General features: G+C 36.9%; 1 protein-coding gene across 1 annotated transcript in view; it reads right to left on the bottom strand.

The window, feature by feature from the left end:
- Positions 1–13,393, bottom strand: part of LOC148127996 (low-density lipoprotein receptor-related protein 1B-like) — a 363,162-nt gene that overhangs the window by 21,655 nt on the left and 328,114 nt on the right. The gene's annotated exons all lie outside the window — the stretch shown is intronic.

Below are 13,393 nucleotides of genomic sequence, written 5' to 3'. Positions count from 1 at the left end.
GCTGAAAAAATAATTTGTAAAAAGAAATAATTATGAATATGTGAAACAGGAATTTAATCCTTTAACCAGGCTCTTCCATCTCAGTGAGGTCCTTAGTGCTCTCTGAGCTTGATGGTTTTCTTTCAGATATTTCACTACCAAACTAAATGACATTATCATCATTGATATATCATGTGCTGTGCACTGATATTACCTAGCTTGGTAATGAAATGTCTGCAAGAAAACCACCAAGTTCAGAGAGCACCAAGGACCCCACTGTTCAACCTTGTGCTACAAATAGTCTCTTTTATTGGAACTTTCATTTTCATCTGATAATTGTAAGGAAAACCTCTATCTATAAATGAGAGCAATGTAAGTATTAAATACAGGTAATAATATTTTTTTAGAAAAATGAGCACCAATATTCATAAAGGAAGGAAGGAATATTTTAGTTACATATACAGAAAACCTATTTCAGATCATGATGCTTCATTTGGCAAAGGGGAGGTATCAAATGCCTATTTTTCCCTTTTATTGAGGATATCCAGAACATAAGAATCCATGTATGCCTTTGTGAAGATAGTTTCCAATAGCCTGAAGCAACACATTAGAGAAATAATTAAGCAGACAGAAAGTAAATGTGAGGTATTGACAAATAACACATAGAAGTAATCCAGACTTCATGACTAACTCATTTATCCCAAAGCGTATCATCTTGTGGAAGGTAAATTATTGATAGATAAGTGTTATCCATTTTAAAAAGAAAGCAAAAAAAATGTTCCAGCGCATTTATCTATCCACATATTTGACTCGCTGATTACATTTAGTGTAAAACTAATAGGAATCTCTGAAACCACTAAAGCTTCTAAGCCTGATATTTGATTAGCAAATACTGTGTTTAGTAAATCACAAATCAATTTCAATTAACCTGACAATATTTTAACAAGATTAATTTCCCATGAGATTAAATTACATTTGTAAATGGAAGCCCATCCCACCATGGCTCTAATGCTAGGGGAAAAGGCAGCTGTTTTCTGGAGACTGAATGTTTAAATATTGCTTAGAAAACTAATAAGATTGTTTTCTAGTCTTAGTAAAAAATAATAGCTTTAGAAGAAAAAGGCTGTGTTGATTATTATGTAAGTTCTCTCTCTCTCTCTCTCTCACACACACACACACACACACAGAAAAAGCAAGACAATGTACAATGTGTAAGGTTTGGCTACTCTAATTGGTGGTTGGGTTTATCCATCACAGTAAGTCATGTATACCATAATTTAAACAATGACATTGACCATTAAACTATTGGCTGAATTCCTAAATCATGCTAAGAATAAGCTGTGGTTTATATATAAACATTGCTCTAAGTCAGTTAAATTACAGACACTGTGTTGCTCATTAATGGTAAGAAACTGATGAATCTAAATATTTTTATCTACTGCCATATCAGTTAGAGAGTACATCATTATATTTAAGGTCAAGCAATTCTCTGGCACAGACTGAGTTTTACTCATTCATGAGATCAGAACTAATCAACTTTTCTTTTCTTCCCTTGCATTCTATAGTTACCCAGCAATTAAATCCTTCTGAGGAAAGCTGCTGAGAATTTGTCCAGAAATATAGCATGAGAAAGAGGATTTTCCTCTTCTATCAGTTCCAGGCTATGGAACGTACACTCTTGGGGAACTGGGTTTGGCCAATGTTCTTTCTACTTTTAATACATTTTTCTGCCACGACTTTAAAGAGCTCATACTTGTGTTTTAATTTACTGGAGCTTTTGGATTTAACAGATTAACAGAGTTGGAAGGTATCTTGTAGGTCATCTAGTCCAACCACCAACCACCAAGCAGGAGACCCTACACCATTTCTGACAGATGATAGTCCAATCTCTTCTTGAAAGCTTCCAATGATGAAGCTCCCAAAACTTCTGAAGGCAAGCTGTTCCATTGGTTGATTGCTCTCACTGTCAGAAAATTTCTCCTTATTTCTAGGTTGAATCTCTCCTTGATCAGCTTCCATCCATTATTCTTTGCCTGGCCTTCAGGTGCTTTGGAAAATAGCTTCACCCCCTCTTCTCTGTGGCACCCCTCAAATATTGAAAGACTGTCTCCCCTGGTCCTTCTCTTCACTAGACTAGCCATGCCCAATTCCTGCAATTGTTCATCGTATGTTTTAGCCTCCAGTCCCCTAATCAAGATCCCTCTCACAGTTACAGCTATTAAGTCTGATTTCACCCAGTCTGGATAGTAGTTTTGGTTTTTCTTGCCTAAGTGTAAGACTACTTAGCTCTACGCCAAATTTCATTTTGTTAGATAGGGTTCAAGTCTGTCAAGATCCATCTGGATCTTGAGCCTATCATCTAGGGTTTTGGCTATTCCTGCCAGCTTACTATCCTCTGCAAATTTGGTAAGTTCCCCTTCAATTCCCTCAACTAGGTTTCTTTTACTTGGTTTATTTTAATCTGTGCCTATGTCTTTTGTGTTTATTCCACAGGCTGCTTTGACTATTCCACCACCCCGCCAGGTTCCTTATAAATCTAATTTATTAAATAAAATAAATATAAGATGTGCAGTTAGGTTTTATACACCTGTGAGGAAAGTAGGTGGAGGAAAAAGTATTAGCTATGTTCACTGCCTTGAGTTATTATAAAAGTTGAATAAAAAATAAATAATTTATTATTTAATGCATGGAAAAACCAAGGACAGTGTCGCTAATGTTCCAGATGAATGAATTATGAAAAGCAGGTCGCATTGCAATGTTCTTTGAAGACACTAAGGTCCCAGCAAATAAGTATAAAGGGCCCTTGCTTTTTTTGTAACTGTTAGTGGTATAGAAGGTGATAGGGAAAAGAAGAGATTCAATTGATCTTGAAAGAACAGAGCACAAAATAGTGATGGAATGGAAGCAGAATAGCATGCTGCCTTTACACCCTATGAACTGGGAAAGGGTTGAGACAACAGTTCCAGCCAATGTGGATCCATCTGCCTCAGGCATTGCAGGAATTCAGCAAAGGAAACTTCATTGCATTTCCTTTGGAGCAGCAGCAGAACTGATGAACTTCATTGGCTCAGCAACATAAAGTTGGTTAGGAAGCACCATTGAGTTGTGGGGAGAGGCAGGGATGCCACTGATTAGCACAACCACTGTCAGACAGGTCTTTGATGAAGTTCAGATACATAAATTTTACATTTGAAAAGTTAGAACACAAGAAATATTGTCAATCTATTCTGTGATGTGAAAAGCACATAGATGCTTCTGTAGTTTCAGTAGCAGGCGTATTTTTGTCATACAAGTTTAAACACTACTAGTGTTAAACCTATTTCCTAAATCAGTTCAGCCATCATCTCATCTTAATGGTCTAACACTGACATGTATGAAAGATTGTTTTCTCTCATATGAAATATTGATCTCTGCAAGATATATTTCTGTAATTTATTCTATGATAATGGCAGCAGTGGAGATATTATATTTCACCATCTCTACCTGTAGAAAAACCTCTACCAATCTCAAAATGTCAGTTCAATCATCTCTGCTGCATAGAAAAGGGAAATGAAGTCCAATTAATCTAAATTTCATCAATCCAAAACAACGGTTCTGATAAAATGTTTTTGATCTATATAATAGTACCGAAACATTACTTTGAATCTACCTTTTTAATTCTATAGCAGAAATATATTGTGTTAAGAAAAAAAGTAAGAAACAAACATTGGGATAAAATGGAGTAAAACTAATATTTTGCCATAATTAAAATATCATTAATTTAAATAGAATAGTGGTTAGAAAACTAACAAGTAGAAAACTTTTCCCTCACAGAACACATATATTTTCCTTTTTCTTAGTCATCAAAATATATTTCAATAAAGCAGAGAGAGTAAGAATTATAGTTTAGAATATCTCTGTCTGAATGCCCATCAAAATCTCCAAGTTTTGACAAAATAACAATGAATTACACAAGGGAGCTGCCCTTGAAGTATCAAGAAACTTGTATTCGTGTAATTTATAGCAGTCCTCCAGCCAACAAAGGAGAGCCTTTACAGTAGGGGTGGGCAACTATAACTCCTTTACATGCTTGCTCAGGAATTCTGGAAGTTGAAGTCCATAAGTAGTAAAGGAGCCATAGTTGCCCTCCCGTCCTTATGCCCTCCCATCCTTACAGCTATATGCCACCAATGCTATGGGCACTGCAATGGCCCCCAATTAGCTTCTCAGGACAATTGAAAGTGTTGATTTTAATATACAAATCCATTCATGTTCCAGTACCCAGGAATCTCCAGGTCTGCCTTCTCTATTCTCTTCTGTCCCACAATACAGGAATATAGGGCTCCTGTTATGTGAGATTTGGTCTGGGGGAGACAGAAAAAGACTATTCCTATAGAATAGTCTGTCCCCAGAGACTAAGACAACATTTTCCCTGGTGGTGTTTTGGAAAGAATTTTTCTTCAAAGCTTTAATTTTACTTCATGGAATAGCTTTGGACAACTGATTGTCCCCAAACCCCAAAAAGTTTAACCTTAGACTGTCTGCTATTGACCTCACCCCTTTCCTAGGGGGTGTGCATAAGCGCACCAATGTGCCTACCGTCCCTGTCCTATTGTTTCTTTTATTTTTATTTTTTATTTTTTTTATATGTAGCCATGTATTCATAACTAAGTTTTTACTTATACCTATTATCTTGTAAGCAATTGACAAACCAAATAAAATAAATTTTAAAAAAAGATACCAAAGTGGGTTGTAATTTTCAGTGCCATATTCTGATCTGATTTTAATGTGGTTATATTGCAGACTTCTGAGAGTCAGGAGGAACAATACATAAAAATAAATAAATAATAAATTTATCTGAGGTCTATTCTGTTTGTCAAGTGACTTAATTAAGCTTTCAGTTTTCCCTATTTCTTCAAGTAATGTATGTATATAATTATGTCAAATAAATGTATGCAATTCCATACCTAAATGTTTAGGAGCAAATCAATTAACCTCAATGGGTTTTGCTTTTGAAGAAGCTGAATAGCTCTGTATGACTGATCTAGAATTCCCCCAACTCATGTTTTCTTTTTTTCAATTATTACTTTGAACATCATATTGAAAATACACATTCCTCTATTATTATAAGCAGTGTAACACTGTAAGCCATTCTGAAAGTATAATTGTTTTCATATTGTCGTGGGAGACAGAAATGTATCTTCTCCCAATTTGGACAAGTATTATGTCTTCTACAAAAAATTATCTAACCCCCTTCCTTCAAAGACAGTATTGTCCAGTCTCTCCCGAAACAATGCCAAAGCTTTGTATAGAGGGTGTTTTTTTTAGCTTTTCTTCTACCATGTACCAAAGGGGACAAGAAAGCTACTCACTTTTGGAAAATTATAAAAAAATATGGATCACTTAATTATGATATTTGGTACTCACAATCTCTCAATCTGGTATAATTCAAATAGTTGTCTACGTGAAAGTAAAAAGAGATGGGTACTAGGAACACTGCTCAAGTTCCTATTTTAAGAGGGGAAAATAGAAATAAAAATATAAGTAATTATTAGACAGCCTGTGATCTGTTGGGTCATCCTTTCAGGGGTATTTCTTTATCATATTCCTGAATGCCTGCAACAATAACAGAGCTTCCAATGTACAGCGTTCATTGGGAAAATTGGGGATACAATCAGGGATGCATCTCCCTTGAAAATGGTCCATGTTGAACTGTACAGCACAAATATAAGTATAGGAAATGCTTTATGACATTTTGTATTATGTCATAAACTGTTTTATGATCATTTTTATGTCATCAAATGTTTTATAAAATTTACCAAGTTTCAGTTGGACAGGAGTCATGGACCCCAGATTCTGGATGTATTCTGAAGTTAGCCATAAGTAAACCAAATAATACATAAATGAAGTTAAAGACATGAAATATTGTAAAAGGGAAACCTAGTTAAATCTAATTTATATTACTATCAACCTGCACCCATTTCTATACTTTTTTATCCTTGTAAAACATTCATACTTCTACCACATCCATAGATTAATATATTGTATATGTATAAATTCCCTTTTGTTCGTAAACTTGCCAAATGATCACATAAAGTTGATTTCTTGGTATTCTTCTCAGCCTGTTTCCTCTTCCTTTTTATATTTCTTTCACTTTTTTTGTATTACTGCAGGCACCCAGATGAAACCTAGCTTCCCAATAAATGATAGCCATCCGTTTACTCGAAGCCAAGCTACACTAAAAGCCTCCAATACAGGAAACGCAATGTTGCCAGCCAATCAAGACACAAAAAGAGCCACAAAACAGACAGAAGGTATTAGAAACACCAATCAAGCAGAACACAGCAAACTCCAAGACCAATAAACACAGACCAAGACTCCCAAACCAATCAGGATGAAGAAAAAACCATTCTAACACAGCAGTAGGCTAGCACCAAATTTAAAACTGAAACCACTGTAACAGTCTGACTCACAGACCAACACAATACAGAAGCCTGATGGCAGATGAGAAAAATGTAAACGCTTAATGATAACAAAATAAAACGTTCTGGGCTGGAAACCTCCCCCCACCTGGCACCTTCCAAAGAGACAGAAGAGCGGGCAGGTGTGTGTGAGAGAGAGAGCAAGAGAGCTGAGGGGCCTCGGGGCAACTGCCGCTGGGAGAAGCAGAGGCAGAAAGGGAGCTTTGCTCTCTTTGGGGGGCAGCGCCCCTTTGTTGCTACTCCAGGGGCTTCTCAGCAGGCATCTGCCTGCAGAAGGACTGCCGCTCTTGGTGATTAATTGGGGGAGGGGAGGGGGAGAAAGTGGGAGCTCCTTTCAGATCCCGGGTGGAGGATTGAGAGGCTCAGATCTGCAGATGAGGAAAAGCTGGGGGGGGGGTGCTCTTCCAGCATCACCTGGAGACAGGCAAGGAAAGGTGGCCCTGGGGGCACTTTGCTGCCAAACTCAGCCACAGCCAGTGATTATTTGGGGGTGGGGGGGAGAGACAAAGCATTTCTCACATTACTAGAAGAGGAAAGGAGATGAAACAAAGCTCACTCTTTCACTGAGACCTACAAAACACCAATCTACCGTGTTCCAGAAGTTCTTCAAAATCAACACTCCCACTTGCTGTTCCCGTGCCTCCCGGCTCAGGTCCCTAAGATGCACGCTCCCACACACAGCAGCAGCGGCAACAGCAGTCCCCTCCCCCAGCGCCCAATGTCAGCTCTCCCCATTAGTTTTCTAGCTTTGATTTGCTCCCGGCTCTCTCTCTTTCCTCCCCCCCCCCACCCACATGCAGACAGGAAAGGAAAGGGAGACAGAGCCATGCACAGGTCTCCCCTTTTCCAGCCCTTGCTGCCTCTCCCAACATCGAAGCAGCGGAGATGCAGGCAAAGCCACCACAGCAGTAGCGCCCTGAGTTGCTTGCTTCTCCGTTACTGCCTCCTCCTCCAGCACCATTTCCTTCTCTGGGTAGGGTAATTCTTAACTAACCGAGCATGCTAAGGCAACTCAGGACGCTACTACTGTGGCAGCTTTGCCTGCGTTTCTGAGGCTTCGATGTTGGAAGAGGCAGCAAGGGCTGGAAAAGGGGAGAGCTGTGCATGGCTCCGCCTCCCTTTCCTTTCCTGCCTGCACGTGGTCAGGGGGAGAGGAAAGAGAGAGAGCCAGGAGCAATTCAAAGCTAGAAAACTAATGGGGAGGAGCTGACAGTGGGCGCTGGGGGAGGGGACTGCTGTTGCCGCCGCCACCGGGTGTAGGAGCATGCATCTCAGGGGCCTGGCTCTGGGGTTCCTCGGAGAACTGGGAGGCGCAAGAACTGTGCAGCCCAGATTAATTGCTTTTGGGGGCCATTTCATCTGCGGCCCACCAAAATTTTTCCAGTGGGCTACGGCCCACTGGTTGGCGACCACTGACCCCGCAGGCTTTCATGGCTAAGGCGGGACTAGAAGTCACCATATCCTGGTTTTTAGGCCAGCACCTTTACTGCTACGCCAAATTGCCTTTCATTTGCTTATAACCTCCAGGTTTTTTTTGTCCCATTTTCCCTGTCAAATTCGTCTAACTTGGTCACTGAGACATTAATTTTTCAGATCTCTATACCTCATTGCATCATGCAATCTGGCTCACGATTGCTGCAGAACATTTGGCTTCTCAGCCAACACCATAACAGAGCCTGCATAAAACAGGATCTGCCCATTCACATCCCAAAGCAGCAGACCTGTAAGATCCTCCAGAGCATGCCCATCCCAATTCAAGTTTCATTCAAAATTACTTTATCCACATCCACTGCTGAAAACTTCTTGCTTAGCCCTTTACATGCTCTTCCAAAACATTTCTTTAAAATTCCATTAAAATTCCTCTGCATTTAACTTTATCTTTCCCTCATTTAATTAACAGCCATAATTGGTGTACCTGTTACCTGACTAAATATCATAACATATTCATTTCTAATCTAAAATGAACTGTTGTAAGGTTTAGATCATGCAGCTACAGTTACCCTTCCATCCCTTCCCCCATGCATATTTCTAGGAGGCTGGAAAAAAAATGAGATGACTTTAGAGAAAGTCATTCAGAAGCTCTGTAATTCCTCATCCAAGTCATTCATAGTAATATACGTGAGGCTAGAAGTTGGATATCCTGGGCATGGGCTAAGTCTGCTTACTTGGCAATGACTGTAAATGCAAACAGTGTTTCCATAAAATGAATGACCCTCTGGCTCATTTCCAAGTCAGTTCTGGGAATGGGGGGGGGGGAGGAGAGAAGAAATGTGAATTTGATTTGATAACCCACTAGAAAGCACACAAATTCTGCTAAATGTATAAGAGAATGGATGCATAAAGGATCAAGCTTTCTATCAAACACAACACAATTACACCAAATAGAAGCAAAATAATTCTAACAGATGAGGAAGCAGCAACAAATTAATTTTGGTAAACTGTCCATAATATTTTCTTAAACTTTATAAAACCTTTCCTGTGCTGCTTAGAACAATCATGACATCTTTAAGTATTTCTAATTTTCAGAGGGGTGACTGTAATTTTATACAAGTGAAAACTGGAAAGAATTCACATTGTTGTGAAAAACTCCGGTTTGCTTAGATGTGGTTTGGTAAAAAGCCATGGCTGACTGGACTCAAACAATAGAATAAATTACCCAGCTTAGCATGTAAACACAACGACAGTCTGCATATCTTGATAATCTAAAGTGAAACCAACCAGTAAAGTAACAATTCTCGGTTTTCTTCTAGATTGTGTGATGACAGATCTTCAAATATATAAACTTGCAAAATGGTAGCAGATGGCAAAGTTGCTGCAGCATCAGAGCAATGCTTCCTGACATCCATATGAGCAACTGCTTCTGTGTAATCTAGTTTCACATTAAGTCCCATTTTAGATGGCTGCTACACTTGTAAAAATGAGGAGGGGGTGTTTATGCAATAGATACTGCTCTACCTTCAGCACTCTCTCTGGCTCTGCACTTGTACTAATTCCTATTCCACTGTCACAGATAGTTAATAAAAGAAAACAAATTACACAAAAGCATGGTATGTGGCTGATGCTGCAGGCTAAAGGCATAAATGAAACAAAACAGCAGCCTACTATTTTCTTACTATAATAGATAAATCGACTTGTCTTCTGTTTGTGGGAAGGGGATTAAGTATAGGTCATAATCCTGAAATACTGTACTTCTTTGCTGTACCAGTGTTCGGATTTATTCTTACTTAATCTGTTACTCTCTGGAAATGTAAATAAACCCTGTTTAAACTTAAGCAATTATAATTAGCACGAGCAGTTCCTGGTTTAATTCATCTTGTTTTCATGAACGTCTATCAATTCTGAATAAAAGAGGAAAGGAAAATATATTTTGTAAGAATGATTTTTAAGTTTTACTTTGTAATCAGAAAATGTCTAACTTTCAGGATAGAAGATGGTGTTGCATTGTTAATAACATACAGCCTCGAGTTCCTTCAACTATTAACGTAGTTAATAAGTCACAAATAAAACTTTTTCAAAATAATATAAATTTAACAAAGTTATTGTACTGTACCATGATAACCAGTCTCTTATACTCATATTAATATATGCACATTTTGTTAAATACTGATTATTTCAATATTTTGTTTATTCAGAGTAGAATCAATTCAACTTAGTCACATTTCTAAGTTTGTCCTGTAATCCACAAATCATCATCATCATCATCATCCTCATCATCCATACTGCAAATACCACATATATGAAATAATAAGCTGTGCACGTTCATTATTTCCTTCAATATTGGTAAAAAATTAATAAATGTACTATTTATATATTCAACTCCACAAGTCTTACCATGCTGCCTTATCATGGTGACAGGATATTCCTGAGCAGGACGAGCAAAGAATGCTGGGATTATGCACCAAGAATATATTGTCCTCCTTATAACGTTTAGGAAGTTGTTAGAGACCTGGTTGTTGTTCCAGTGATAAAATGATGATGGGACCCTGTTTGGTTACAATTGATCTGCAACTGGTGTAATGTTCTTCTGCTCATTTGTGATCTTTTGTATATGTTTTGTATACATTTTTATTTAAAAGCTGTTCCAAAATCATGAAGGAGTTGTGCAGTCTTAAAACCTGTTAGGTAAATAAATAAATATTTTCCCCAGACAGACACTCTCAACATTATATGGCTAAAAGTCAAGTTTTCTATAATCTGTTCTTAATTAGAGTTTGGGGAAAAGAAAGCAATTAGTATTGAAAAGAAACTGCACATCTGAATGCCTCAATTTCTGCCAGGCACATTGAATCCTCTTTCCTAGTTCTCAATGGTTCTATTTGAGCTGTTGGCATTAATCTCTTGAGTTGATTATCAGAAGGAGTAAGAAAGTGGGAAATCATTTCTCTATTACTTTCTCCACAGTAATTCAACAATAATTCTATAATTATAATGTAACATATTTCGTCTTACTTTTTGTAAAAAAAAAGTCCTCCAATTCTTCATCTAATTAGGGGATAAAATATCCATAATACAATTATTAAGATTCTTGCACTGCAGAGAGTAAAGAGATTTATATGGTACATACTTCTTTTTAGATGATAATTGGACTGGAAAAGCTATCAAAAATGCAATGCAAAGCTATCACAAATTGATAGAAGATCGCATCAAACGTTACCCCACAAGTGGCATTGAGACATTTAATTAATGTCACTTTTGAAATCCAAAAGAAGAACAGATCAACATATTTAAGTTTCCAAAGATTAAATTTATGTAAGCGTACATTTGTTAGTGTGTGATTATAAATAGATAGATAGATAGATAGATAGATAGATAGATAGACAGACAGACAGACAGACAGACAGACATAACAGTGTGACTATGCAACATACTACCTTGTCAATTTGCAAGGCAAATCTTCCATTCATTTACTTTTGTTCATGTCCAAATGACAAAACAATCAGTCAGGCTTAAAAAGATATCTGTCAGGAACCAAGCAGTCACATTTACACTTAGGAAGCAATGAGGTATCATCAAAAAAACTCTTGCTGGAAATCTATAGTATAATTTGTACTAACTTGTCTACATGATTTACATGGTTGTCACAACACAAATAATTTTGATTAGAAAATAATTCAGTGCAAACCAAGAACTGTTCAGATGAATCTACATTGGTGATCTTTAGTCACAGAATAAAGGTAATAAAATGATATAATCACTTCTAGAGCATTTGTCACCTCCCTTTATCCTGATGTGTTTTCCAAGCTCTGATAGAAATCATGATTTAATTGAAAATACATTTTTAATATTCTCTTGCCTGCTAGCATGCTTAAAATAGTTTCAAATATTACTAGATTTAGTGATGGTTTAAGATTAATAGCAGTTAATTCACTTCAAGTTCATATTTTCTAGGAAGCTGAGTCTAGTTTCTATTGTATCTCTAGAGACTAAAATATTTGGATACACTTACTAAATAAATGACTTAAAATCAATTATATATGAACATATTATGCAGTAAGCCCTAAGAATATGAATATATATATATATATATTATATTATATATATATAAAATTAATGTTGAACTACCACTGTGTCTAAATAAGAAGTTGAGATTTTAGTCAGAATCTTTTTTCTTATGGCAATTTGCTCTACTTTTTTGTGAATTTGTATCAGCATTCAGTGTAGTATGATAGATCATGGAGTCAGGGAGTCCCCAAAAGCTTGCTATATGCAGTGGTTTCCTTCTTTTATATTAAATTCTGCTGTTGTGAATCCTACTAACAAACACACAATCCTATTGCACCAATGTGAACATATTGCACATCACGCCGGACCCTCAAGTCAACCGTACTATGTTGTTGTAAGTTATTTTTCATTCAGGAGTCTGACAGCTCACAGATAAAAACTGTTCTTCAGCCTGTTTATGTGGCTGGCTATGCTTTTATATCTCCTTCCAGATGGTAGGAAGATAAAGAAGTGCTGACCAGGATGTGAGTCGTCCCTGAAGATTTTCCTCACTCTTCTAAGGCAAGGAGCCCTAGCAATGTCGTCTACTGATATCAAAGGACAGCCCATGATGTTTTGTGCTGTGCTCACCACCCTCTGTAATGTCTTTCTATCCACGGCTGTCAAGCCAACATACCACACCATAATGCAATGAGTGAGGAATCTTTCTATTGTGAGGGATGATTCTCCTACAAATATTGGGTTACTCATTTTTTTAAAAAAAATCAACCCAGTAACATAAATTGAGTCATTAATGAATAGGCAGAATAATTATTTTGATACTTAATATGGTTCCACATAGCTAGCAAGTGATTTCTGAACTAATGGAAATTTCCAAATTGTCTTTAATAACAATCTTCCATATAACACAATTCAATTATCTGGATAGGAGATGATGATACAATTGATCATAGCACCATGATTCATATTCCCCAACTTGGATTCTTTCCAGATGTGGGGACTATTTTCTAGCTAGCCTGCACATTTCTGAAAATTATGGAAGTTTAAATTCATATACTTGGATGGCAGATGTAGATGGAAAGCATAAAATAATAAGGATAAATTAACTTATAGTAAACTAAGGTATTACAAAGACTATCATTTCAGAAGTAACCACATATAATGTATCTAATATTAAAATATTTAGCTCCAATAAAAATAAGCCAAAGAAAATTACTCTTGATGGAGAACTTGAAATCATAGTATTTCTTCAAATATTTCACCACAGGTTTTATTTACTAATTTACGTATTTATGCAATTTATATAGCTGCCCATTTCACCAAAGCATTTTAAGTGGTGTACAGTAATAAATAACTGAAAAAGTATACACACAGCAAATACAGATATAATAAACAAAATAATAAGCATCCTAAAATTTCAAAAATATGATTTTAAATGGTTCTTTAAAAGTGCCCCCTTCAACAATGGAGCCATTGAGACAAGCTATCAAGACAAGATGATAGTAGACCCA

Source organism: Pseudonaja textilis, chromosome 1 (assembly GCF_049901715.1).
Source record: "Pseudonaja textilis isolate UNSWEBS1 chromosome 1, rPseTex1.2, whole genome shotgun sequence".
Classification (NCBI taxonomy): Eukaryota; Metazoa; Chordata; class Lepidosauria; order Squamata; family Elapidae; genus Pseudonaja; species Pseudonaja textilis.
This window is presented reverse-complemented; position numbering and strand designations above follow the sequence as displayed.